Consider the following 27521-nt stretch of genomic DNA (forward strand, 5'->3'; position numbering starts at 1 on the left):
AGCATGGATTTCATTATGGCTTGTGGCACCCCTCGACGGCCCCCAATCCGTTAGGGTCGCCACAGTTCGCTTACCTTTCACTTTCCCTATTAACATGTCACTCTGATACCATTTCAATTGCAGCTGGTCCATATAACATAGGGGGTTTACACTTTTTTTTTTTATAGGTCCCTTGCGCAATCATATATGGAAGCATATCCAACAAACTCCCTTCCCTATATTCAGAAAACGATGCACGCCGACTAAACATCTTATAGAAGTTAAAGCCGAACACATTTATTTACATAAAACAGATGGACATCTTTAGTCGGTACATCGAAATGCCAATGTTTCTATACTTGGCTATACTTGAAAAGATGACCAACATCTCTTCTAACAGTCGAATACTTAAAGTCCATCGATTTGTGTCGGCGTCCAAAAGTTCCTCCCTTTGATATCCTCCTCCTCGCAATCATATCCAACCACTTGATTCATCTACTGGTAGCAGTGGCAGCAGAGGGATCTTATCTAGTCTGAAATGTTATTCCCCAAAAGGGGTGAGTACAACCACTCAGCAGGTAAAGGGCCAATAAATCCCTCAATAAATCATGCCATACAATCATAGCATCACATCACATGCATATACCATCATGCATATTTCAATTTCAATTTCTCAATTTCATCCTTTCATATTGGACCGCCACATTTCTCTTTCCTGGAGCCAAAATTTGCATCCCATATTCATCACTTGCGCCCAATCCTGGCGTCGCGAGAACCTCCGGCATTCAGCCATTTAAGGCCACCGGGCATCCGGTCCCCTATATTCCGGGCATCTCGTATCCCAACTGGCATCACGAGGCATCCCCTCGGGTAAAAACCTTTGAGGCTTCCGGCATTTACACTCCCTGGCCGGGCATCTCGCATCCCAACTGGCATCACGAGGCATGCCCCTGGGCACAAACCTTTAGGGCTTCCGGAATTATGTACCGACATACCACCAGGCTTCCCTGGAATTACGTACTGTATACCACCGGGTATCCCGACACTCCCGGGGAATCTCCGGGTCTCGCCATGAAAATGGTTTCCCTTGCCCTCCGGAATTACGTACCGACATACCACCAGGCCTCCCCTGGAATTACGTACCGTATACCACCGGGCATCCCGACACTCTCGGGGAATCGTTGGCCCACACCTCTGACGGCCTTCTTAATTCACATCTTCAATTATAGTTCAATTATAACATGGAATGTGATGTGATGGAAATCAAGATCATATTCATCATTGAATTCATACATGCATCTCAAATCATTATCATGCATGCAGCTAGAGACCATCATCCATCACAATACAATTCATGGAGTCCATGCAATATAAAATGGTCCATATCTCATGCCTTTTCAAAGTTTACAAAATTCCAGCATGTACCATTTTTAGAAAATATTTAAATTAAATATCCATATGCTTCTCAAAAATCATGAAATCAAGGCTAATGATAGACAAGACAATAGGGTAATAATTTCATGAAAAACACAAGGCCAATCAAATTCCACACAAAATTATAATTCACACAAATACAGCATGTAATTTCGGATAAAAACAGAATGCACAGTTTCCGAAATAATTTGATTAAAATATACAAACGACCTCCGAAAATTATGAAATTTTACCAGGTTATAGCCAAGACACTAAAGTGGATTTTTCATGAAGACTTATAAGCCAAAATTAGTTTTAGATTATTTTCTACAGTCACACGACCTCCGAAACGTCCAGTGCATGCTTCTCCGAAATACTGAGTTTTCACCTACCAACGCTTCTTCGTTTCCTCTGAAATTTGGATATGTTTTACTTCAAGAGGTCCCCTACAACTTTCAGGAAGGGATCTATGTCAAACTTCCAGAGTATAGTCATCATTCGGGTCCATGAAGTCTCGGGTAACCTATACCGCATCTCCAGATCTACGGTTTTCAAGAGTAAGTTGATTCACTAGGCTACACTTGTTCATTTTACTTCAAATTTGAGTTTGTTAAACTTCAAGATTCTCTCTAAAATTTTCATGAAGAAGTCGAAACGAGATTCTTAGTAAACATTAGCATTAAACCACAAATCCACCGAAAGGTCAGTGAAATCGTTACAAATCTTGTGTCTACGTAGGATGATTTTTTGACCCCTCACATCTCCATAATTTTGTACCCAATTTTAGTATGTTATAGTTTAAGATGTTGGCTACAACTTTCATGAGGAGATCAAAGTCAAAATCGAACTCAAAACATGCATGCAAGCTCTCACAAGATGCTCGGTCAGGCGGTTCATGCGAAAACATTCCAGATCTAGCATCTCCGTAGGATGATAGTTTGACCCCTTAAATCTCCATCATTTTGCTACAAATTTTAGTATGTTGTATTTTAAGATGTTGGCTACAACTTTCATGAAGGAATCAAGGTCAAAATAAAACTCGAAACATGCATGCAAGCTCTCACAAGATTCTGGTTCAGGCAGTGCATACGAAAATAGCATGCATCTCCAAGAACAAACCTCATGTACTTCGATTTCTAACCTCTAAACATCCAAAAATTCAACCACATATGTAAGGCACACATGCAAGGGGTGGAAATCAGTCCCAACTTGCCTCTAAGACCGAGCAAATACGAGCACACGGACGGCACACCGGCGACGGACGAACGGCGTGCGGGCGGCGATGGGCGGACAGCTCCTTCTCTCGGCTCGCCCTCCTCTCTCTCGGCTCCCTCTCTCTCTCGCCTCTCTCTCTCTCTCTCTCTCTCTCTCTCTCTCTCTCTCTCTCTCTCTCTCTCTCTCTCTCTCTGGTTGCTATATAAATTGCATGCACCCTAAATTTGCATGGGGGACACTTGTCCCTAAGAAGGAGACAAGTGTCTCCTGTGCCGAGGACACTTGGGGGCCATGCGGCTCCTCACTCCTTCGCTCCATGTGTCGGCAGCCCAATGGGCTTCATGGGCCAGGCCTCTTGGCCAATTTTGAGGCCCATCTCACTTGGGCCTAAAGTCCAAGCTTAAATGGCCCAAAATTTTCTTAAATAAGTCCATTTTTACTTTTAATAATTTACCTTAAATCCCAACTTATATAAATACTAAATTACAATTTCATATGGCCATAAAACTTGAAATCATAAATCCATAAATTCCAATTTATAAAACACATGGCCAATGATAGAATTTTCTTTCCTATAACATAATTATCCATTAAAAGCTTGGCCAAAAATCTTATTGCAAATTATGGATTAAATGGCTATAAAATAACTTAATGGCACTTCCTTAACCTATTCATAGACTTTAATGTAACTAGAGGTCATTATGAATTTTGGGATGCCACAAGAAGCTCACCACCAAGGCCTAAAGATTCCACCAGCCAAGGATAAAGGGCTTCTTGGCTCACCATCAAGGAGTGATCTACTCTCCAAGGATAAAGAAACCGAAAGGAGTTATCCACTCTCCAAAGGAATTCACTCAAGTAAAGGAAATCTCACCATTTTCATTCCTAAAATTGTATCTCCCTTACATTGGATAGTTTCCCCTATTTATAGGAGGATTTTAGCCTTAAGAAATATTAAAAACAAACTTTAACGACCTAGGAATTAAACGTTCGACTCTTGAGCTACATAAAAATAAAAACAACTAAATGCCTTTAATAAAAAACCTTTATTAACATGGGAACTAAAAGCCTTTAAAATTTCGGCCCGATTTTTTTTTTTTTTATGTTGGAGGGTAGGGATTGACGTTTGTAACGCATATTCAGTCGCACCACTGATGTGTTCTCAATTGCAGCATCAAGCAACGCAACCCGGTTCTACTTGACTAAGCCTCGTGCTTGTCCAAGGAGGGAGGTTGCTTTACCCAACTCCTTTTTTGATAACAGGGCAGAAAGCCCTACCGCGACATTCATTAGTTTTGAATGAAGAATGAAGAGTTCCCTGCCCAAAAAAGAAAAAGCACCTAGTCCTATCAAAATGAAATGTGCGATTTTACTAAATAGGCAAGATAAGGCCTAACTATTCTATTAGTAAAGTGCTAACGCCCTATCTATATTTAGGGGCCTTTTCAATAAGGCTCACGCTAGGCACTCACATTTTTTGGCTTCACTAACATCAAATAGTTCTTAGTTGGTAAAGACCCACCCCTTGTTTTAGTCAGAATGAGTTCTCGGGGCCTTGGGACATTGGCTTCCGCCAACAGTGTACTATTAAGGATCCAATCCCACGCATATTCTAAATCATAGCCTACAACTGATCAGCTTCCACTTCTGGGAGATCAAACAGAGCTCGATTAGTTTTTGCTAGATGAGAAATGTAGAACATAACCAATATAGAAACAAGGGAATACCAAACCATATCAGCTTTTGCGCCATCACAATCTTACTTGAATTACAAGGGCCTACACACATTAGTACAGTATACCGGGGTCTTCGACCAGAACCACATGTGCATGTTTCCTTGCAGGTGGCTCGTCCGTGCTTTTCTGAGGAACTGCACACTTTCGTGTTCAGGGCATTGTCCAAGTATAGGTTGGCTCCCAGCTCTATCTCGGCCGGCATCATGCTTGTGAGGGGATGCAGTCCTAAAGCGAACTACTCATTGTTGTCTTGCCCCAACCTAAGGAAGGCATTTGGTGAGGAGAATTCTTTTGAGGGTGGGAAAATGTGGTTGACAAGCAACTTCGAGGAGGCAACTAGATTGGAGTGCTTTCATCATATGATGCATGAGGGCTGAGCCATTCCCATCCCAACTGGTGGCCTGATTTGGCCTAGCCCGGTCGAGAAGAGATTCACATAGAGACTACTGCTATCTAGGAATCTCTTTCTATGTTAGCTATCGGAGGCGGGCTTTCCGATGGTAGTCTCGCTATGGGCTCTGACCGTTCGCCCCATCTCACCTTGATTTGGCTATACTTGTATGTAGCTAGCCATGTTAGAAAAAACATGAGAGTCATTTTTTAAGCCTTTAGAACGGGAAAAAGGCTCTCATCAATTAGCTCGGCCACTTTCCTACTCCGCCTTGCAGCCTGTCCTGTTCAATTCAAGCGGCCCGCCTTTCGTCATCTATACCAGCTGCAATGCACAACCCAATGGGAACGATTTCAGCACCCTTGCCCCTCTTTAGATATGAAGTAGATTGCACCATCACCTATAGCCCTTTCCTTTGTCGGGCGCTTCCACAAAATGAAAAGGGGTGGCATCGTTGTTGCCCTGGAGTAGTCCTACAGTTGATATGTCAACCAACCTACTTAAACAACCTAAAAGCTTGGCCCCATCCCGTTTGGAGAATGAGCACCTATGGCATGGCTTAATCAGTTATTCTCCCATTTCATATAAGATTAAGACCGCCACTTCTCTGAAAGCATGGTTATGAACTTCCTCTCTCCTCCCTTCTTGGAGCTCATCCATTCGTTGGCTGATTGCTCTCACGTTCGAGTGTTTACTCGTCGTTTAGGCCGATGAGTGAGATTTCTTCTCATTGTAGTCACCAGAACCCTTGTGTCCCGGCGCTTGATCAGATAAAGCTGCCTGCCCAAAGCATGCCTATGACCCACAACTCCAAATGAGCCTTGGAACGAGACGTCGACATTCCCCAAGTTGCGGTTCCCTCTGGTCTGTTCCCGGGTTGGGTTAAGGGAAGATCCGAGCGATTGCCTTCACTTATCCAAAGGCGCGCACAAGGCGCACAATAAGAATAAGACTAATAGAGAGGCCATTTGAGATGCAGATCGTAATGCTCCTAGAAAGGCATATTTCGACTATAGAGGAGTGAAAGTTCCCGAGAATCAACGACTTGATCATACCCTTCTATGAAACGTATGAGCATGTCCTCTGTTAGCCCCCACCGCGCTTACGCCTCTGTACCCCAACCAATTTGCTTATCACAGCAAGGCGAGCAATTTATTTTTTGGGATATTAAATTAAATTCGGTATAAATAAAATGCTTAATAAAACAACAACAACAACAACAACAACAACAACAAGAATAATAATAATAATAATAATAATAATAATAATAATAATAATAATAATAATAATAATAATAATAATAATAATAATAATAATTTTGGGCTTTATTTTAAGGACTCTTGGGCCCATGATTTCGGGCCCAAGCAAGCCCAAAGACCCCCATGGGTGTCAACCGGACTAGGCAGGAGAGGGGGGAGTGGATGTCCTCCAACACTTGTCTTCAATTTTGCCTCCACTTGTTGTCTCCTTTTAGCCACTTGTCTCTTACATGCAAAAATAGAGATAAATTGTTAATCAAAGAGCGAAAAGGAAGGGGGTTTCGGAAGTGAGAGGGAATGAGAGAAAGGGAGTTGAGCCAAGGGAGAGTGATGTGGATGCATCCAACGTAGCTCCATCGACCAACTCAGAACCATCGATGCTTATCCAAGCCAATAAAGAAGTTGGGCATTATGTTCTTCGATGGATCATTCTGAATGAATAATGTTAATTACTTCTCAGTACTTTGTGGTATATCGATAGGTATCAATGGGGGGCCACTTTAGATATATTGTATGACCAATTGATGAAGTTTCAGGAGGATTATTTTCTGGTCAAGGGAGGAGCTTGAATTCTGGGAAGGCTAAAGGTTCACGAATATGGTTCAAGAATATGGAAAGCCAAAAGTTCAACAATACGGAAAGCTAACGGTTCGGGAATGCGGAAGACCGAAGATTAAACGCATTTAGTTCTTGTGTTAATAAATGTTTTTTATTAAGTTCCTAGCTGTTTTTATTTTTATGTAACTCAAGAGTCGAACGTTTAAGTTCCTAGGTCATTAAAGTTTGTTTTTAATATTTCCTAATGCCAAAATCCTCCTATAAGTAGGGGAAACTATCCAATGTAGGGGAGATACGAATTTCATGAATGAAAATGGTGAGATTTCCTTTGCTTGAGTGAACTCCTTTGGAGAGTGGATAACTCATTTCGGTTTCTTTATCCTTGGAGCATAGATTACTCCTTGGTGGTGAGCCAAGAAGCCCTTTATCCTTGACTGGTGGAATCTTTAGGCCTTGGTGGTGAGCTTCTCCTATCCCGAAGTGCTTTATCCTTGGTTGGTGGAATCTTTAGGCCTTGGTGGTGAGCTTCTCCTATCCCGAAGTGCTTTATCCTTGGCTGGTTGAAGCTTTAGGCCTTGGTGGTGAGCTTCGTAGATCTCGATCCTCATCCTCGGTTGGTGACGTGGCCTTTATACCTTGGGAGGAGATCGTTCTATCTTTTCTTATTCCTCTTTGTTTCTTTACTGTATACACTAATCCATACACTTAACCACAAAAATCACCTCAAAAAAATCTCCATTCTTGAATCACTCACCCCATGACGCATCAAAATATTGGTATCGCAGCTCAAGGTTGAACTCATTTGGGTGATTCCTTTCTTTCTTTTGTTACAAATTCCTTATGGATGAACAAGTTCCTAGAGGCTTAACTTTGGAGCAAGCGCACAACAAAAGGCGAGATCGTGCAATCCAAAATCTTCAACAACAAATGGAGCGAGTCCTCAATCTTCTAGAGAATCCGGCGAGACAAGGACAACCAGCAAGGCGTCCCAATGAACGAAATCGGTGTGACGATTCTGAATCTCGTCAAAATTCTAATGGCGATTCCGAGTCCACTGGAGACAACTGAACGATTATGCACTGTAGTGATTATGAATCTCCAATTCGAAGACGTAGACGGAGAGAGGCATAAGGAGGATGAAAGAGACATTAAAGTGGAGGTCCCTGAGTTTGACGGTAATCTTAATCCCGACGACTTTGTGGATTGGCTACACAAAACCGAACGAATTTTTGACTTCAAATCCTATTTGGATGAGAAGAAATGTAGGGTTGCTGTCCTAAAGCTGACCAAATATGCTTCTCTATGGTGGGAGAATCTAAAGCATCAACGAGCAAGGGAAGGAAAAGGCCAAATCAAGTCTTGGGAAAACTCAAGAAGTTGATGAAGAAGAGGTTCTTGCCCGACAACTATAAGCAAGATCTCTTCCTCAAACTGAACTCCCTAAGACAACATGGGATGAGAGTTGAATACATTCGTGAGTTTGAACAACTCAAAATGAGGAGTGAAGTTCCAGAAGTTCTCGAGCAAACCATCGCTCGTTTCCTTGGCGGCATGAATTGAGAAATTGTTGATATGGTTGAACTTCAACCGTATTGGTCCTTTGAGGACGTATGCAAGTTAGCGATAAAAGTAGAAAAACAATTGAAGAGCAAGAGGTTTTAAGGGTGCTTCCTCAAGCAAGGGCGAGATTACGTCGACAAAAGACAAAGGCAAGGGAAAGAATGCAGAGCCTTCCAAAGAAGTCCAAAAGAAGTTTGAAGGTGATGCGAGGAAATGCTTTTAGCGCCATGGTTTTGGGCATTTACAAGCAAATTGTCGAAATCGGAGAGTTATGACTCTTCAAGAAATTGAGGAGATTAATTCGACACTTCAAGAGGCTGACAATGAAGACCAAAATATTTCCGAATCTGATCGGGAAGAAGAAGTTGTGGAGAAAGCCGATGACGGTGAGTTTATATTTCATCCGAAGAGCATTGCATGTTGAAGTTTCTCCTAATAAAGCGCAAAGGGAGAATATATTTCACACGCGTTGCACTATTAATCAAAAGGTGTGTTCGGTGATCATGAATGGTGGGAGCTGCACCAATGTTGCTTCGGCAACTCTTGTCGACAAATTGAAGCTTCCAACAACGAAACATCCTCAACCATACAAGCTCCAATGGCTCAATCAAAGTAACCAAACACGTTCTTATATCATTTTCGATTGGGAAGAACTATCGAGATGAGGTTGTATGTGATGTGATTCCTAATGAGGCATGCCACTTGTTACTGGGTAGACTGTGGCAATTTGATATAAATGCTATGCATGATGGTCGGAAAAACACGTACTCTTTTCATAAGGAACAAAAATGCATTACTCTTTTACCATTGAGTCCTTATTCGATACATAATAATCAACCTGGGGAGGGAAACACTTGTAAGGAAAATCTGTTCTCGAGTGAGACACGGGTTGAGAGAGCCATTAGCAAACAAAAGTATGTAGTTCCTGTTCTTGTGGTCGAGAAAAAGAGTGAAATAGAGAGACCCATACATCCAAAAAATGCATTGCTTGTTGAAATAATTTGCATATGTGTTTCCGGAGGATTTGCCACCTGGATTACCTCCCTTAAGAGGTATTGAGCATCAAATTGATTTGACCCGCGGTGCCCCTTTACCAAACAAGCCAGCTTATCGATGCAATCCAGGGGAGACAAAGGAGTTGCAAAGACAAGTCGATGAACTTATCGTCAAAGGATACGTTCGAGAAAGCATGAGTCCCTGTTCTGTTCTGGCTCTACTTGTGCCTAAGAAGGATGGTACATATCGCATGTGTGTTGATAGTCAGGCCATCAACAAATCAGAATGCGAGAAGGAGATGAATGGAAGACGGCTTTCAAGACCAAGGGAGGCCTTTATGAGTGGTTTGTTATGCCATTCCGATTATCTAATGCTCCGAGTACCTTCATGAGACTTATGAACGAGGTTTTGCGTTCTCTTATTGGTCGATTTGTCATCGTTATTTCGACGATATTCTTGTTTATAAGAGGAACGAGGAGGAGCATATCTCTAATTTAAAACAGGTCTTTAATGTCTTGAGAGAACGAAAACTATATGCTAAAATGGAGAAATGTGAGTTCTTCTCTCCAAGCATTGTGTTTCTTGGTTATGTGGTTTCCAAAGATGGAATCTCTGTTGATCAAACCAAGGTGGAAGCTATGAAGACTTGGCCGGTTCCGAAGTCCATGTCTGATGTAAGAAGTTTTCATGGACTTGTTTCTTTTTATTGACGTTTTGTTAAAAACTTTAGTACCATCATCGCTCCTATAACTGAATGCATGAAGAATGGTGCTTTTGAATGGACAAAGGCTGCTCAAAACGCCTTTGACATAATCAAGCTGAAACTTTGTGAGTCCCCTATTCTTGCACTTCCTGATTTTGAAAAAGTATTTGAAGTTGAGTGTGATGCAAGCGGAGTTGGTATTGGCGCTGTTCTGGTGCAAGCACAAAAACCATTGGCATATTTCAGTGAGAAGTTATCTGATTCCAAGAGGAATTATTCAACTTATGACAAAGAGTTCTATGCCATTGTCCGAGCTCTTCATCATTGGAGTCATTATTTGAGGCCAAAGCAATTTGTCCTTCATTCTGATCATGAGGCACTTAAGTTTATTAGTGGCCAACGCAAGCTTAATTAAAATCGGTAGAATTTCTTCAATCCTTTTCTTTCGTCTCAAAATATAAACTGGGGCACACTAATGTTGTAGCAGATGCTTTATCGAGAAGATATTCTATGCTTGCGGTTTTGGACTCTAGGATTCTCGGATTTCAATCAATGAAAGAACTTTATTCTGAAAATGCGGAATTCTCCTCTATCATCAACAATTGCAAGCAGGGAGTTCAAGGTATATATTCTTTGCAAGATGGGTTTCTTTTTAAAGGAAATCAATTATGTGTGCCGAAGAGTTCTTTTCGCGAATTGCTTATTCGAGATGCGCATGGTGGAGCATTGGCTGGTCATTTTGGTATTAACAAAACTCTTGAGGTTCTTCAAGAGTATTTCTATTGGCCAAAGATGAGTGGAGATGTGCATACTATCACGCCAAGGTGTGCAACTTGTCAAAGACCAAAAAGCGATTTCCATCAAGGTTTGTATACTCCACTTCCGGTACCATTGCAGCCCTGGGAGGATGTTAGCATGGATTTCATTGTGGCTCTACCAAGAACTCAAAGAGGAAAAGATGCTACCATGGTGGTCGTCGATCGGTTCTCTAAAATGGCTCATTTCATACCATGTCACAAGACCAATGATGCATCTCATATTGCTGAATTATATTTCAAAGAGATTATTTGCATTCATGGAGTACCAAAGACCATTGTGTCGGATCGTGATTCCAAGTTCTTAAGCCACTTCTGGAGGACTCTTTGAACAACGGGTGATGGGTATTCACTCGTAGATCCCTGGTAACTAGTGTGATGTTGTTTTGTGTGTCACTAACATTCTGTGTTACTTATGTGACTTTAGTAATAACCTTAATTAAGGATCTGACTAGTGACACCAACTTGCAAATTATTCTTTTGCCAAATGCATGGAAAACTACAGGAAAATCATGGTGCAAGCTGGAGGTGCTCATCCATCGAGGATTGAAGCCTCTGCTGCAAGGGCTGAACCCTGAATGGAAGATATCTTGCAAGCATTGGCTAATATTGGAAATCTAATAGAAACACAAGCGCTGGAACAACCCAGAGTGGAACGTTCCCCTCAAGAACTGGTGGAACAAGTTCTGAAGTTGAAACCACCTAAGTTTAGTGGAGGCGGAGCAATGGATTGATGGAATGGCAAGGAATTTTGGTGGATCTTTACTGCTGAGTGGTTGTACTCACCCCGTTTTTAGACAAACATTTAATACTTGATAAGATACCTCTGCTGCCATTGCCACCAGTAGATGGATGACGTGGTTCGATATGACCGCGAGGAGGAGGTGGATAGGAAAGGAAGGAACTTTTGGATGCCGACACTGAACGATGGACTTTGAGTATACGACTGCTAGAGTAGATGTCGGTCATCTTTTGAAGTATAACCGAGTGTAGAAGACTACGGCATTTTGGTGTATCGATGAATGATGTCCATCCGGTTTCAGTAAATCAAAGTGTTCGGCTTTTACCTAAAATGTTTAGTAGGTGTGCCATGTTTTCTGAATATAACGAGGGGAGCTAACTGATCTGGTTTCGCCATATAAATTGTGCAACGACCTAACGATACAGGGCTCGTCGAGGGGTGCAACAATTATTGTTATCAGAGCTATGGTCTATTTGGAGTGGTAAGTTCCTCTGATGGAAATGAGGATAGAATGATGTATACCATAGGGTACTAACCAAGAGTAGTTGACTAACTTTGAACAACGGGTGATGGGTATTCACTCGTAGATCCCTGGTAACTAGTGTGATGTTGCTTTTGTGTGTCACTTACATTCTGTGTTACTTATGTGACTTTAGTAATAACCTTAATTAAGGATCTGACTAGTGACACCAACTTGCAAATTAGTCTTGAGCCAAATCCATGGAAAACTATAGGAAAATTATGGTGCCAGCTAGAGGTGCTCATCCATCGAGAGTTGAAGCCTCTGCTGCAAGGGCTGAACCCTAAATGGAAGATATCTTGCAAGCATTGGCTAATATTGGAAATCTAATAGAAACACAAGCGCCGGAACAATCCAGAGTGGAACGTTGCCCTCAAGAACTGGTGGAACAACATCTGAAGTTGAAACCACCTAAGTTTAGTTGAGGCGGAGCAATGGATTGATGGAATGGCACGGAATTTTGGTGGATCTTTACTGCTAAGTGGTTGTACTCATCCCGTTTGGAGACAAACATTTAATACTTGATAAGATACCTTTGCTGCCACTGCCACCAGTAGCTGGATGACGTGGTTGGATATGACCGCGAGGAGGAGGATAGGAAAGGTAGGAACTTTCGGATGTCGACACTGAATGATGGACTTTGAGAATACGACTGTCGGAGGAGATGTCGATCATCTTTTGAAGTATAACCGAGTGTAGAAGACTACGGCATTTTGATGTACGGATGAATTATGTCCATCCGGTTTCAGTAAATCAAAGTGTTCGGCTTTTACCTAAAATGTTTAGTAGGTGTGGCATGTTTTTTGAATATAAGGAAGGGAGTTATTGGATGTTGTTTCGGCATATAAATTGTGCAGCGACGCAACGGTTCAGGGGTCGTCGAGGGGAGCAACAATTAGTGTTATTAGAGCTATTGTCTATTTGGAGTGGTAAGGTGCCTCAGATGGAAATGAGGATAGATTGATGTATACCATAGGGTACTAACCAAGAGTAGTTGACTAACTTTGAACAATGGGTGATCGCTATTCACTTGTAGATCCCTGGTAACTAGTGTGATGTTACTTTTGTGTGTCACTGACATTCTGTGTTACTTATGTGACTTTAGTAATAACCTTAATTAAGGCTCTGACTAGTGACACCAAATTGCAAATTATTGTTGAGCCAAATCCATGGAAAACTACAGGAAAATCATGGTGCAAGCTGGACGTGCTAATCCATTGAGGGTTGAAGCCTCTACTGCAAGCGCTGAACACTGAATGGAAGATATCTTGCAAGCATTGGCTAATATTGGAAATCTAATAGAAACACAAGCGCCGGAACAACCCAGAGTGGAACGTTGCCCTCAACAACTAGTGGAACAACTTCTGAAGTTGAAACCACCTAAGTTTAGTGGAGGCGGAGCAATGGATTGATGGAATGGCACGGAATTTTGGTGGATCTTTACAGTTGAGTGGTTGTACTCACCCCGTTTGGAGACAAACATTTAATACTTGATAAGATACCTCTGCTGCCACTGCCACAAGTAGCTGGATGACGTGGTTGCATATGACCGCGAGGAGGAGGATAGGAAAGGAAGGAACTTTCGGATGTCGACACTGAACGATGGACTTTGAGAATACGACTGTTGGAGGAGATCTCGGTCATCTTTTGAAGTATAACCGAGTGTAGAAGACTACGGCATTTTGATGTACCGATCAATGATGTCCATCCGGTTTCAGTAAATCAAAGTGTTCGGCTCTTATGTAAAATGTTTAGTAGGTGTGCCATGTTTTCTGAATATAACGAAGGGAGTTAATGGATGTGGTTTCGCCATATAAATTGTGCAGCGACTCACAGTTCGAGGCTTGTCGAGGAGTGCAACAATTAGTGATATCAGAGCTATGGTCTATTTTGAGTGGTAAGGTGCCACAGATGGAAATGAGGATAGAATAATGAATACCATAGGGTACTAACCAAGAGTAGTTGACTAACTTTGAACAACGGGTGATGGGTATTCACTCGTAGATCCCTGGGAACTAGTGTGAGTTGCTTTTGTGTGTCACTCACATTCTGTGTTACTTATGTTACTTTAGTAATAACCTTAATTAAGGATCTGACTAGCGTCACCTACTTGCAAATTATTCTTGAGCCAAATCCATGGAAAACTACAGGAAAATCATGGTGCAAGCTGGAGGTGCTCATCCATCGAGGATTGAAACCTCTGCTGAAAGGGATGAACCCTGAATGGAAGATATCTTGCAAGCATTGGCTAATATTGGAAATCTAATAGGAACACAAGCGCAGAACAACCGAGTGGAACGTTACCCTCAAGAAGTGGTGGAACAACTCTGAAGTTGAAACCACCTAAGTTTAGTGGAGGCGGAGCAATGGATTGATGGAATGGCACGGAATTTTGGTGGATCTTTACTGCTGAGTGGTTGTACTCACCCCATTTGGAGACTAACATTTAATACTTGATAAGATACCTCTGCTGCCACTGCCACCAGTAGATGGATGACGTGGTTGGATATGACCGCGAGGAGGAGGCTAGGAAAGGAAGGAACTTTCGGATGTCGATACTGAACGATGGACTTTGAGAATACGACTGTTGGAGGAGATCTCGGTCATCTTTTGAAGTATAACCGAGTGTAGAAGACTACGGCATTTTGATGTACCGATCAATGATGTCCATCCGGTTTCAGTAAATCAAAGTGTTCGGCTCTTATGTAAAATGTTTAGTAGGTGTGCCATGTTTTTTGAATATAACGAAGGGAGTTAATGGATGTGGTTTCGCCATATAAATTGTGCAGCGACTCAACTGTTCGAGGCTTGTCGAGGAGTGCAACAATTAGTGTTATCAGAGCTATGGTCTATTTTGAGTGGTAAGGTGCCTCAGATGGAAATGAGGATAGAATAATGAATACCATAGGGTACTAACCAAGAGTAGTTGACTAACTTTGAACAACGGGTGATGGGTATTCACTCCTAGATCCCTGGTAACTAGTGTGATGTTGCTTTTGTGTGTCACTGACATTCTGTGTTACTTATGTTACTTTAGTAATAACCTTAATTCAGGATCTGACTAGCGACACCAACTTGCAAATTATTCTTGGGCCAAATCCATGGAAAACTACAGGAACATCATGGTGCAAGCTGGAGGTGCTCATCCATCGAGGATTGAAGCCTCTGCTGAAATGGTTGAACCCTGAATGGAAGATATCTTGCAAGCATTGGCTAATATTGGAAATCTAATAGAAACACAAGCGTTGGAACAACCCAGAGTGGAACGTTGCCCTCAAGAACTGGTGGAACAACTTTTGAAGTTGAAACCACCTAAGTTTAGTGGAGGCGGAGCAATGGATTGATCGAATGGCACGGAATTTTGGTCGATCTTTACTGCTGAGTGGTTGTACTCACCCCGTTTGGAGATTAACATTTAATACTTGATCAGATACCTCAGCTGCCACTGCCACCAGTAGATGGATGACGTCGTTGGATATGACCGCGAGAGGAGGATAGCAAAGGAAGGAAATTTTGGATGCCGACACTGAACGATGGACTTTGAGTATACGACTGTTGGAGGAGATGTCGGTCATCTTTTGAAGTATAACCGAGTATAGAAGACTACGTAATTTTGATGTACCGATAAATGATGTCCATGTGTTTTCAGTAAATCAAAGTGTTCGGCTTTTAGCTAAAATGTTAAGTAGGTGTGCCAAGTTTTCTGAATATAACGAAGGGAGTTAACTGATGTGGTTTCGCTATATAAATTGTGCAGCGACCCAACGGTTCAGGGGTCGTCGAGGGGTGCAATAACTAGTGTTATCAGAGCTATGGTCTATTTGGAGTGGTAAGGTGCCTCAGATGGAAATGAGGATAGAATGATGTATACCATATGGTACTAACCAAGAGTAGTTGACTAACTTTGAACAACGGGTGATGGGTATTCACTCGTAGATCCCTGGTAACTAGTGTGATGTTGCTTTTGTGTGTCACTGACATTCTGTGTTACTTATGTGACTTCAGTAATAACCTTAATTAAGGTTCTGAATAGTGACACCAACTTGCAAATTATTCTTGAGCCAAATCCTTGGGAAACTACAGGAAAATCATGGTGCAAGCTGGAGGTGCTCATCCATCGAGGGTTGAAGCCTCTGCTGCAAAGGCTGAACCCTGAATGGAAGATATCTTGCAAGCATTGGCTAATATTGGAAATCTAATAGAAACCCAACCGCAGGAACAACCCAGAGTGGAACGTTGCCCTCAAGAACTGGTGGAACAACTTCTGAAGTTGAAACCACCTAAGTTTAGTGGAGGCGGAGCAGTGGATTGATGGAATGGCATGGAATTTTGGTGGATCTTTACTGCCGTGTGGCTGTACTCACCCCGTTTGGAGACTAACATTTAATACTTGATAAGATACCTCTGCTGCCATTGCCACCAGTAAATGGATGACGTGGTTGGATATGACCGTGAGGAGGAGGATAGGAAAGGAAGGAGTTTGCGGTTGCCGACACTGAACGATGAACTTTGAGTAAATGACTGTTGGAGGAGATCTCAGTCATCTTTTGAAGTATAACCGAGTATAGAAGACTACGGCATTTTGATGTACGGATGAATTATGTCAATCCGGTTTCAGTAAATCAAAGTGTTCGGCTTTTACCTAAAATGTTTACAAGGTGTACCATGCTTTTTGAATATAAGGACGGGCTTTATTGGATGTCGTTTCGGCATATAAATTGTGCAGCGACCCAACGGTTCAGGGCTCGTCGAGGGGAGCAACAATTAGTGTTATCAGAGCTATGGACTATTTGGAGTGGTAAGGTGCCTCAGATGGAAATATGGATAGAATGATATATACTATAGGGTACTAACGAAGAGTAGTTGACTAACTTTGAACAACGAGGGATGGGTATTCACTCGTGGATCCCCAGTAACTAGTGTGATGTCGCTTTTGTGTGTCACCGACATTCTCGGTTACTTATGTGACTTTAGTAATAACCATAATTAAGGATCCGACTAGTGACACCAACTTGCAAATTATTCTTGAGCCCAATCCATGGAAAACTACAGGAAAATCATGGTGCAAGCTGGAGGTGCTCATCCATCGAGGCTTGAAGCCTCTGCAGCAAGGGCTGAACCCTGAATGGAAGACATCTCGTAAGCATTGGCTAATATTGGAAAGCTAATAGAAACACAAGCGCAGGAACTACCCAGAGTGGAACGTTGCCCTCAAGAACTGGTGGAACAACTTCTGAAAATGAAACCACCTAAGTTTAGTGGAGGCGGAGCAATGGATTAACGGAATGGCACGGAATTTTGGTCGATGTTTACTGGTAAGTGGTTGAACTCACCCCGTTTGGAGACTAACATTTAATACTAGATAAGATGCCTCTGCTGCCACTGCCGCCAGTAGATGCATGACGTGGTTGCATATGACCGCGAGGAGGAGGATAGGAAAGGAAGGAACTTTTGGATGCCGACACTGAACGATGGACTTTGAGTAGACGACTGTTGGAGGAAATATCGGTCATCTTTTGAAGTATAACCGAGTATAGAAGACTACGGCATTTTGATGTACCGATGAATCATGTCCATCCGGTTTCAGTAAATCAAAGTGTTCGGCTTTTACCTAAAATGTTTAGTAGGTGTGCCATGTTTTCTCAATATAACGAAGGGAGTTCATGGATGTGGTTTTCGCCATATAAATTGTCCTGCGACCCAACGGTTCGGGGCCCGTCGAGGGGTGCAACAATTAGTGTTATCGAGCTATGGACTATTTGAGTGGTAAGGTGCCTCAGATGGAAATGTGCATAGAATGATATATACTATAGGGTACTAACCAAGAGTAGTTAACTAACTTTGAACAACGAGGATGGGTATTCACTCGTGGATCCCCAGTAACTAGTGTGATGTCGCTTTTGTGTGTCACCGACATTCTCGGTTCCTTATGTGACTTTAGTAATAACCATAATTAAGGATCCGACTAGTGACACCAACTTGCAAATTATTCTTGAGCCAAATCCATGGAAAACTACAGGAAAATCATGGTGCAAGCTGGAGGTGCTCATCCATCGAGGCTTGAAGCCTCTGCAGCAAGGGCTGAACCCTGAATGGAAGACATCTCGTAAGCATTGGCTAATATTGGAAATCTAATAGAAACACAAGCGCAGGAACAACGTAGAGTGGAACGTTGCCCTCAAGAACTGGTGGAACAACTTCTGAAAATGAAACCACCTAAGTTTAATGGAGGGCGGAGCAATGGATTGATGGAATGGCACGGAATTTTGGTGGATCTTTACTGCTGAGTGGTTGTACTCACCCCGTTTGGAGTCTAACATTTAATACTAGATAAGATGCCTCTGCTGCCACTGCCGCCAGTAGATGGATGACGCGGTTGGATATGACCGCGAGGAGGAGGATAGGAAAGGAAGGAACTTTTGGATGCCGACACTGAACGATGGACTTTGAGTAGACGACTGTTGGAGGAAATATCGGTCATCTTTTGAAGTATAACCGAGTATAGAAGACTCCGGCATTTTGATGTACCGATGAATCATGTCCATCCGGTTTCAGTAAATCAAAGTGTTCGGCTTTTACCTAAAATGTTTAGTACGTGTGCCATGTTTTCTCAATATAACGAAGGGAGTTCATGGATGTGGTTTCGCCATATAAATTGTCCTGCGACCCAACGGTTCGGGGCCCGTCGAGGGGTGCAACAATTAGTGTTATCAGAGCTATGGACTATTTGCAGTGGTAAGGTGCCTCAGATGGAAATGTGCATAGAATGATATATACTATAGGGTACTAACCAAGAGTAGTTAACTAACTTTGAACAACGAGGGATGGGTATTCACTCGTGGATCCCCAGTAACTAGTGTGATGTCGCTTTTGTGTGTCACCGACATTCTCGGTTACTTATGTGACTTTAGTAATAACCATAATTAAGGATCCGACTAGTGACACCAACTTGCAATTTTTTTTTGAGCCAAATCCATGGAAAACTACAGGAAAATCATGGTGCAAGCTGGAGGTGCTCATCCATCGAGGGTTGAAGCCTCTGCAGGAAGGGCTGAACCCTGAATGGAAGATATCTCGCAAGGATTGGCTAATATTGGAAATCTAATAGAAACACAAGCGCAGGAACAACGTAGAGTGGAACGTTGCCCTCAAGAACTGGTGGAACAACTTCTGAAAATGAAACCACCTAAGTTTAATGGAGGGCGGAGCAATGGATTGATGGAATGGCACGGAATTTTGGTGGATCTTTACTGCTGTGTGGTTGTACTCACCCCGTTTGGAGTCTAACATTTAATACTAGATAAGATGCCTCTGCTGCCACTGCCGCCAGTAGATGGATGACGCGGTTGGATATGACCGCGAGGAGGAGGATAGGAAAGGAAGGAACTTTTGGATGCCCACACTGCACGATGGACTTTGAGTAGACGACTGTTGGAGGAAATGTAGGTCATCTTTTGAACTATAACCGAGTATAGAAGACTACGGCATTTTGATTTACCGATGAATGATGTCCATCCGGTTTCAGTAAATCAAAGTGTTCGGCTTTTACCTAAAATGTTTAGTAGGTGTGCCATGTTTTCTCAATATAACGAGGGGAGTTAACAGATGTGGTTTCGCCATATAAATTGGGCAGCGACCCAAGGGTTCGGGGCCCGTCGACGGGTGCAAGAATTAGTGTTATCAGAGCGATGGTCTATTTGGAGTGGTAAGGTGCCTCAGATGGAAATGAAGATAGAATGATGTATACGATAGGGTACTAACCAAGAGTAGTTGACTACCTTTGAACAACGGGTGATGGATATTCACTCGTAGCTCCCCAGTAACTAGTGTGATGTCGCTCTTGTGTGTCACCGACATTCTCTGTTACTTATGTGACTTTAGTAATAACCTTAATTAAGGATCCGACTAGTGACACCAACTTGCAAATTATTCTTGAGCCAAATACATGGAAAACTACAGGAAAATCATGGTGCAAGCTGGAGGTGCTCATCCATCGAGGGTTGAAGCCTCTGCTGAAATGGTTGAACCCTGAATGGAAGATATCTCGCAAGCATTGGCTAATATTGGAAATCTAAAAGAAACACAAGCGCAGGAACAACCCAGAGTGGAACGTTGCCCTCAAGAACTGGTGGAACAACTTCTGAAAATGAAACCACATAAGTTTAGTGGAGGCGGAGCAATGGATTGATGGAATGTTACGGAATTTTGGTCGATCTTTACTACTGAGTGGTTGTACTCACCCCGTTTGGAGACTAACATTTAATACTTGATAAGATGCCTCTGCTGCCACTGCCGCCAGGAGGATGATAGGAAAGGAAGGCACTTTTGGATGGCAACACTGAACGATGGACTTTGAGTAGACGACCGTTGGAAGAAATGTCGGTCATCTTTTGAAGTATAACCGAGTATAGAAGACTACGGCATTTTGATGTACCGATGAATGATGTCCATACGGTTTCAGTAAATCAAAGTGTTCAGGTTTTACCTAAAATGTTTAGTAGGTGTGCCATGTTTTCTCAATATAACGAAGGGAGTTAATGGATGTGGTTTCCCCATATAAATTGTTCAGCGACCCAACGGTTCGGGGCCCGTCGAGGCGTGCAACAATTAGTGTTATCAGAGCTATGGTCTATTTGGAGAGGTAAGGTTCCTCAGATGGCTAACTTTGAACATACGGTGCTAACCAAGAGTAGTTGACTAAGTTTGAAAAACGGGTGACGGGTATTCACTGGTAGATCCCCAGTAACTTGTGTGATGTCGCTTTTGTGTGTCACCGACATTCTCTGTTACTTATGGATCTGACTAGTGACACCAACTTGCAAATTATTCTTGAGCCAAATCCATGGAAAACTACAGGAAAATCATGGTGCAAGCTCGAGGTGCTCATCCATCGAGGGTTGAAGCCTCTGCAGCAAGGGCTGACCCCTGAATGGAAGATATCTCGCAAGCATTGGCTAATATTGCAAATCTAATAGAAACACAAGCGCAGGAACAACCCAGAGTGGAACGTTGCCCTCAAGAACTGGTGGAACAACTTCTCAAGTTGAAACCACCTAAGTTTAGTGGAGGCGGAGCAATGGATTGATGGAATGGCACGGAATTTTGGTGGATCTTTACTGCTGAGTGGTGGTACTCACCCCGTTTGGAGACTAACATTTAATACTTGATAAGATGCCTCTGCTGCCACTGCCGCCAGTAGATGGATGACGTGGTTGGATATGACTGCGAGTAGGAGGATTGGAAAGGAAGGAACTTTTGGATGGCGACACTGAAGGATGGACTTTGAGTATACGTCTGTTGGAGGAAATGTCGGTCATCTTTTGAAGTACAACCGAGTATAGAAGACTACGACATTTTGATGTACCGACGAATGATGTCCATCCGGTTTCAGTAAATCAAAGTGTTCGGCTTTTACCTAAAATGTTTAGTACGTGTGCCATGTTTTCTCAATATAACGAAGGGAGTTAATGGATGTGGTTTCGCCATATAAATTGGGCGGCGACCCAACGGTTCGGGGACCGTCGAGGGGTGCAACAATTAGTGTTATCAGACCTATGGTCTATTTGGAGCGGTAAGGTGCCTCAGATCGAAATGAGCATAGAATGATGTATACCATAGGTTACTCACCAAGAGTAGTTGACTAACTTTGAACAACGGGTGATGGGTATTCACTCGTAAATCCCCAGTAACTAGTGTGATGTGGCTTTTGTGTGTCACCGACATTCTTTGTTACTTATGTGACTTTATTAATAACCTTAGTTAAGGATCCGACTAGTGACACCAACTTGCAGATTATTCTTGAGCCAAATCCATTTAAAACTACAGGAAAATCATGGTGCAAGCTAGAGGTGCTCATCCATCGAGGGTTGAAGCCTCTGCAGCAAGCGCTGAACCCTGAATGCAAGATATCTCGCAAGCATTGGCTAATATTGGAAATCTAATAGAAACACAAACGCAAGAACAACCCAGAGTGGAACGTTGCCCTCAAGAACTGGTGGAACAACTTCTGAAAATGAAACAACCTAAGTTTAGTGGAGGCGGAGCAATGGATTGATCGAATGGCACGGAATTTTGGTCGATCTTTACTGCTGAGTGGTTCAACTCACCCCGTTTGGAGACTAACATTTAATACTAGATAAGATGCCTCTGCTGCCACTGCCGCCAGTAGATGGATGATATGGTTGGATATGGCCGCTAGGAGGAGGATAGGAAAGGAAGGAACTTTTGAATGGCGACACTGAACGATGGACTTTGAGTATACGACTGTTGGAGGAAATGTCGGTCATCTTTTGAAGTATAACTGAGTATAGGAGACTACGGCATTTTGATGTACCGATGAATGATGTCCATCCGGTTTGATTAAATCAAAGTGTTCGGCTTTTACCTAAAATGTTTAGTGGGTGTGCCATGTTTTCTCAATATAACGAAGGGAGTTAATGGATGTGGTTTCGCCATATAAATTGTGCAGCGACCCAACGGTTCGGGGCTCGTCGAGGGGTGCAACAATTAGTGTTATCAGAGCTATGGTCTATTTGGAGTGGTAAGGTGCCTCAGATGGAAAGGAGGATTGAATGATGTATACCATAGGGTACTAACCAAGAGTAGTTGACTAACTTTGAACAACGGGTGATGGGTATTCACTTGTGGATCCCCAGTAACTAGTGTGATGTCGCTTTTGTGTGTCACCGACATTCTCTGTTACTTATGTGACTTTCGTAATAACCTTAATTATGGATCTGACAAGTGACACCAACTTGCAAATTATTCTTGAGCCAAATCCCTGGAAAACTACAGGAAAATCATGGTGCAAGCTGGACATGCTCATCCATCAAGGGTTGAAGCCTCTCCAGCAAGGGCTGAACCCTGAATGGCAGATATCTCGCAAGCATTGGCTAATATTGGAAATCTAATAGAAACACAAGCGCAGGAACAACCCAGAGTGGAACGTTTCCCTCAAGAACTGGTGGAGGCGGAGCAATGGATTGATGGAATGGCACGGAATTTTGGTGGATTTTTACTGCTGAGTGGTTGTACTCACCCCGTTTGGAGACTAACATTTAATAGTAGATAAGATGCCTCTGCTGCCACTTCCGCCAGTAGATGGATGACGTGGTTGGATATGACCGCGAGGAGGAGGATAGGAAAGGAAGGAACTTTTGGATGGCGACACTGAACGATGGACTTTGAGTAGACGACTGTTTGAAGAAATGTCGGTCATCTTTTGAAGTATAACCGAGTATAAAAGACTACGCCATTTTGATGTACCGATGAATGATGTCCATCCGGTTTCAGTAAATCAAAGTGTTCGGCTTTTACCTAAAATGTTTAGTAGGTGTGCCAAGTTTTCTCAATATAACGAAGGGAGTTAATGGATGTGGTTTCAACATATAAACTGTGCAGCGACCCAACGTTTCGGGGCCCGTCAAGGGGTGCAACAATTAGTGTTATCAGAGCTATGGTCTATTTGGAGAGGTAAGGTGCCTCAGATGGAAACGAGGATAGAATGATGTATACCATAGGGTACTAACCAAGTGTAGCTCACTAACTTTGAACAACGGGTGATGGTTTTCACTCGTGGATCCCCAGTAACTAGTGTGATTTCGCTTTTGTGTGTCACCGACATTCTCTGTTACTTACGTGACTTTAGTAATAACCTTAATTAAGGATCCGACTAGTGACACCAACTTGGAAATTATTCTTGAGCCAAATCCATGGTGCAAGCTAGAGGTGCTCATCCATCGAGGTTGAAGCCTCTGCAGCAAGGTCTGAACCCTGAATCGAAGATATCTCGCAAGCATTGGCTAATATTGGAAATCTATTAGAAACACAAGCGCAGGAACAACGCAGAGTGGAACGTTTACCTCAAGACCTGGTGGACCAACTTCTGAAGTTGAAACCACCCAAGTTTAGTCGAGGCGGAGCAATGGATTGATGGAATGGCATGGAATTTTGGTGGATTTTTACTGCTGAGTGGTTGTACTCACCCCGTTTGGAGACTAACATTTAATACTTGATAAGATGCCTCTGCTGCCACTGCCTCCAGTAGATGGATGACGTGGTTGGATATGACCGCCAGGAGGAGGATAGGAAAGGAAGGAACTTTTGGATAGCGACACTGAACGACGGACTTTGAGTAGACGACTGTTGGAGGAAGTGTCGGTCATCTCTTCAAGTATAACCGAGTATAGAAGACTACGGCATTTTGATGTACCGATGAATGATGTCCATCCGGTTTCAGTAAATCAAATTGTTCGGCTTTTACCTAAAATGTTTAGTAGGTGTGCCATGTTTTCTCAATATAACGAAGGGAGTTAATGGATGTGGTTTCGCCATATAAATTGTGCAGCGACCCAACGGTTCAGGGCTCGTCGAGGGGTGCAACAATTAGTGTTATCAGAGCTATGGTCTGTTTGGAGTGGTAAGGTGCCTCAGATGGAAAGGAGGATAGAATGATGTATACCATAGGGTACTAAGCAAGAGTAGTTGACTAACTTTGAACAACGGGTGATGGGTATTGACTCGTGGATCCCCAGTAACTAGTGTGACTTTTGTAATAACTTTAATTCAGGATCCGACTAGTGTCACCAACTCGCAAATTATTCTTGAGCCAAATCCATGGAAAACTACAGGAAAATCATGGTGCAAGATGGAGGTGCTCATCCATCGAGGGTTGAAGCCTCTGCAGCAAGGGCTGCACCCTGAATGGAAGATCTCTCGCAAGCATTGGCTAATATTGGAAATCTAATAGAAACACAAGCGCAGAAACAACCCAAAGTGGAACGTTTCCCTCAAGAACTGGTGGACCAACTTCTGAAGTTGAAACCACCTTAGTTTAGTGGAGGCGGAGCAATGGATTGATGGAATGCCACGGATTTTTGGTGGATCTTTACTGCTGAGTGGTTGTACTCACCCCATTTGGAGACTAACATTTCATACTTGATGAGATGCCTCGGCTGCCACTGCCGCTAGTAGATGGATGACGTGGTTGTATATGACCGCGAGGAGTAGGATAGAAAAGGAAGGAACTTTTGGATGGCGACACTGAAAGATGGACTTTGAGTAGACGACTGTTGGAGGAAATGTCGGTCATCTTTTGAAGTATAACCGAGTATAGAAGACCATGGCATTTTGATGTACCGATGAATGATTTCCATCCGGTTTCATTAAATCAAAGTGTTCGGCTTTTACCTAAAATGTTTAGTAGGTGTGCCATGTTTTCTCAATATAACGAGGGGAGTTAACGGATGTGGTTTCGCATATAAATTGGGCAGCGACCCAAGGGTTCGGGGCCTGTCGAGGGGTGCAAGAATTAGTGTTATCAAAGCGATGGTCTATTTGGAGTGGTAAGGTCCTCAGATGGAAATGAGGATAGAATGATGTATACCATACGTTACTAACCAAGAGTAGTTGACTAACTTTAAACAACGGGTGATGGGTATTCACTCCTAGATCCCCAGTAACTAGTGTGATGTCGCCTTTGTGTGTCACTGACATTCTCTGTTAGTTATGTGACTTTAGTAATAACCTTAATTAAGGATCCGACTAGTGACACCAACTTGCGAATTATTCTTGAGCCAAATCCATGGAAAACTACAGGAAAATCATGGTGCAAGCTGGAGGTGCTCATCCATCGAGGGTTGAAGCCTCTGCAGCGAGGGCTGAACCCTAAATGGAAGATATCTCGCAAGCATTGGCTAATATTGGAAATCTAATAGAAACACAAGCGCAGGAACAACACAGAGTGGAACGTTTCCCTCAAGAACTGGTGGACCAACTTCTGAAGTTGAAACCACCTAAGTTTAGTGGAGGCGGAGCAATGGATTGATGGAATGGCACGGAATTTTGGTGGAGCTTTACTGCTGAGTTGTTGTACTCACCCCGTTTGGAGACTAACATTTAATACTTAATAAGATGCCTCTGCTGCCACTGCCGCCAGTAGATGGATGACGTGGTTGCATATGACCGCCAGGAGGAGGATAGGAAAGGAAGGAACTTTTGGATCGCGACACTGAACGAAGGACTTTGAGTAGACGACTGTTGGAGGAAATGTCGGTCATCTTTTGAAGTATAACCGAGTATAGAAGACTACGGCATTTTGATGTACCGATGAATGATGTCCATCCAGTTTCAGTAAATCAAAGTGTTCGGCTTTTACATAAAATGTTTAGTAGGTGTGCCATGTTTACTCAATATAACGAAGGGAGTTAATGGATGTGGTTTCGCCATATAAATTGTGCAGCGACCTAACGGTTCAGGGCTCGTCGAGGGGTGCAACAATTTGTGTTATCAGAGCTATGGTCTTTTTGGAGTGGTAAGGTGCCTCAGATGGAAAAGAGGATAGAATGATGTATACCATAGGGTACTAAGCAAGAGTAGTTGACTAACTTTGAACAACGGGTGATGGGTTTTCACTCGTGGATCCCCAGTAAATAATGTGATTTCGCTTTTGTGTGTCACCGACATTGTCTGTTAGTTATGTGACTTTAGTAATAACCTTAAGTAAGGATCCGACTAGTGACACCAACTGGCAAATTATTCTTGAGCCAAATCCCTGGAAAACTACAGGAAAATCATGGTGCAAGATGGAGGTGCTCATCCATCGAGGGTTGAAGCCTCTGCAGCAAGGGCTGAACCCTGAATGGAAGATATCTCGTAAGCATTGGCTAATTTTGGAAATCTAATAGAAACACAAGCGCAGGAACAACCTAGAGTGGAACGTTCCCCTCAAGAATTGGTGGAACAACTTCTGAAGCTGAAACCACCTAAGTTTAGTGGAGGCGGGGCAATGGATTGATGGAATGGCACGGAATGTTGGACGATCTTTTTGCTGAGTGGTTGTACTCACCCCGTTTGGAGACTAACATTTAATACTTCATAAGATGCTCCGCTGCCACCGCCGCCGGTAGATGGATGACGTGGTTGGATATGACCGCGAGGAGGAGGATAGGAAAGGAAGGAACTTTAGGATGGCGACACTGAACGATGGACTTTAAGTAGACGACTGTTGGAGGAAATGTAGGTCATCTTTTGAAGTATAACCGAGTATAGAAGACTATGCCATTTTGATGTACCGATGAATGATGTCCATCCGGTTGCAGTAAATCAAAGTGTTCGGCTTTAACTTAAAATGTTTAGTAGGCGTGCCATTTTTTCTCAATATAACGAAGGGAGTTAAAGGTTGTGGTTTCGCCATATAAATTGTGCAGCGACCCAACGGTTCGGGGCCCGTCGAGGCGTGCAACAATTAATGTTATCAGAGCTATGGTCTATTTGGAGTGGTAACGTGGCTCAGATGGAAATGAGGATACAATGAGGTATACCATAGGGTACTAACGAAGAGTAGTTGACTAACTTTCAACAACGGGTGATGGGTATTCACTCGTGGATCCCCAGTAACTAGTGTGATGTCGCTTTTGTGTGTCACCGACATTCTCTGTTACTTATGTGACTTTAGTAATAACCTTCATTCAGGATCTGACTAGTGACACCAACTTGCAAATTATTCTTGAGCCAAATCCATGGAAAACTACAGGAAAATCATGGTGCAAGCTGGAGGTGCTCTTCCATCGACGGTTGAAGCCTCTGCAGCAAGGCTGAACCCTGAATGGAAGATATCTCGCAAGCATTGGCTAAT

Source organism: Eucalyptus grandis, chromosome 5 (genome assembly GCF_016545825.1).
Source record: "Eucalyptus grandis isolate ANBG69807.140 chromosome 5, ASM1654582v1, whole genome shotgun sequence".
NCBI classification, from domain to species: domain Eukaryota; kingdom Viridiplantae; phylum Streptophyta; class Magnoliopsida; order Myrtales; family Myrtaceae; genus Eucalyptus; species Eucalyptus grandis.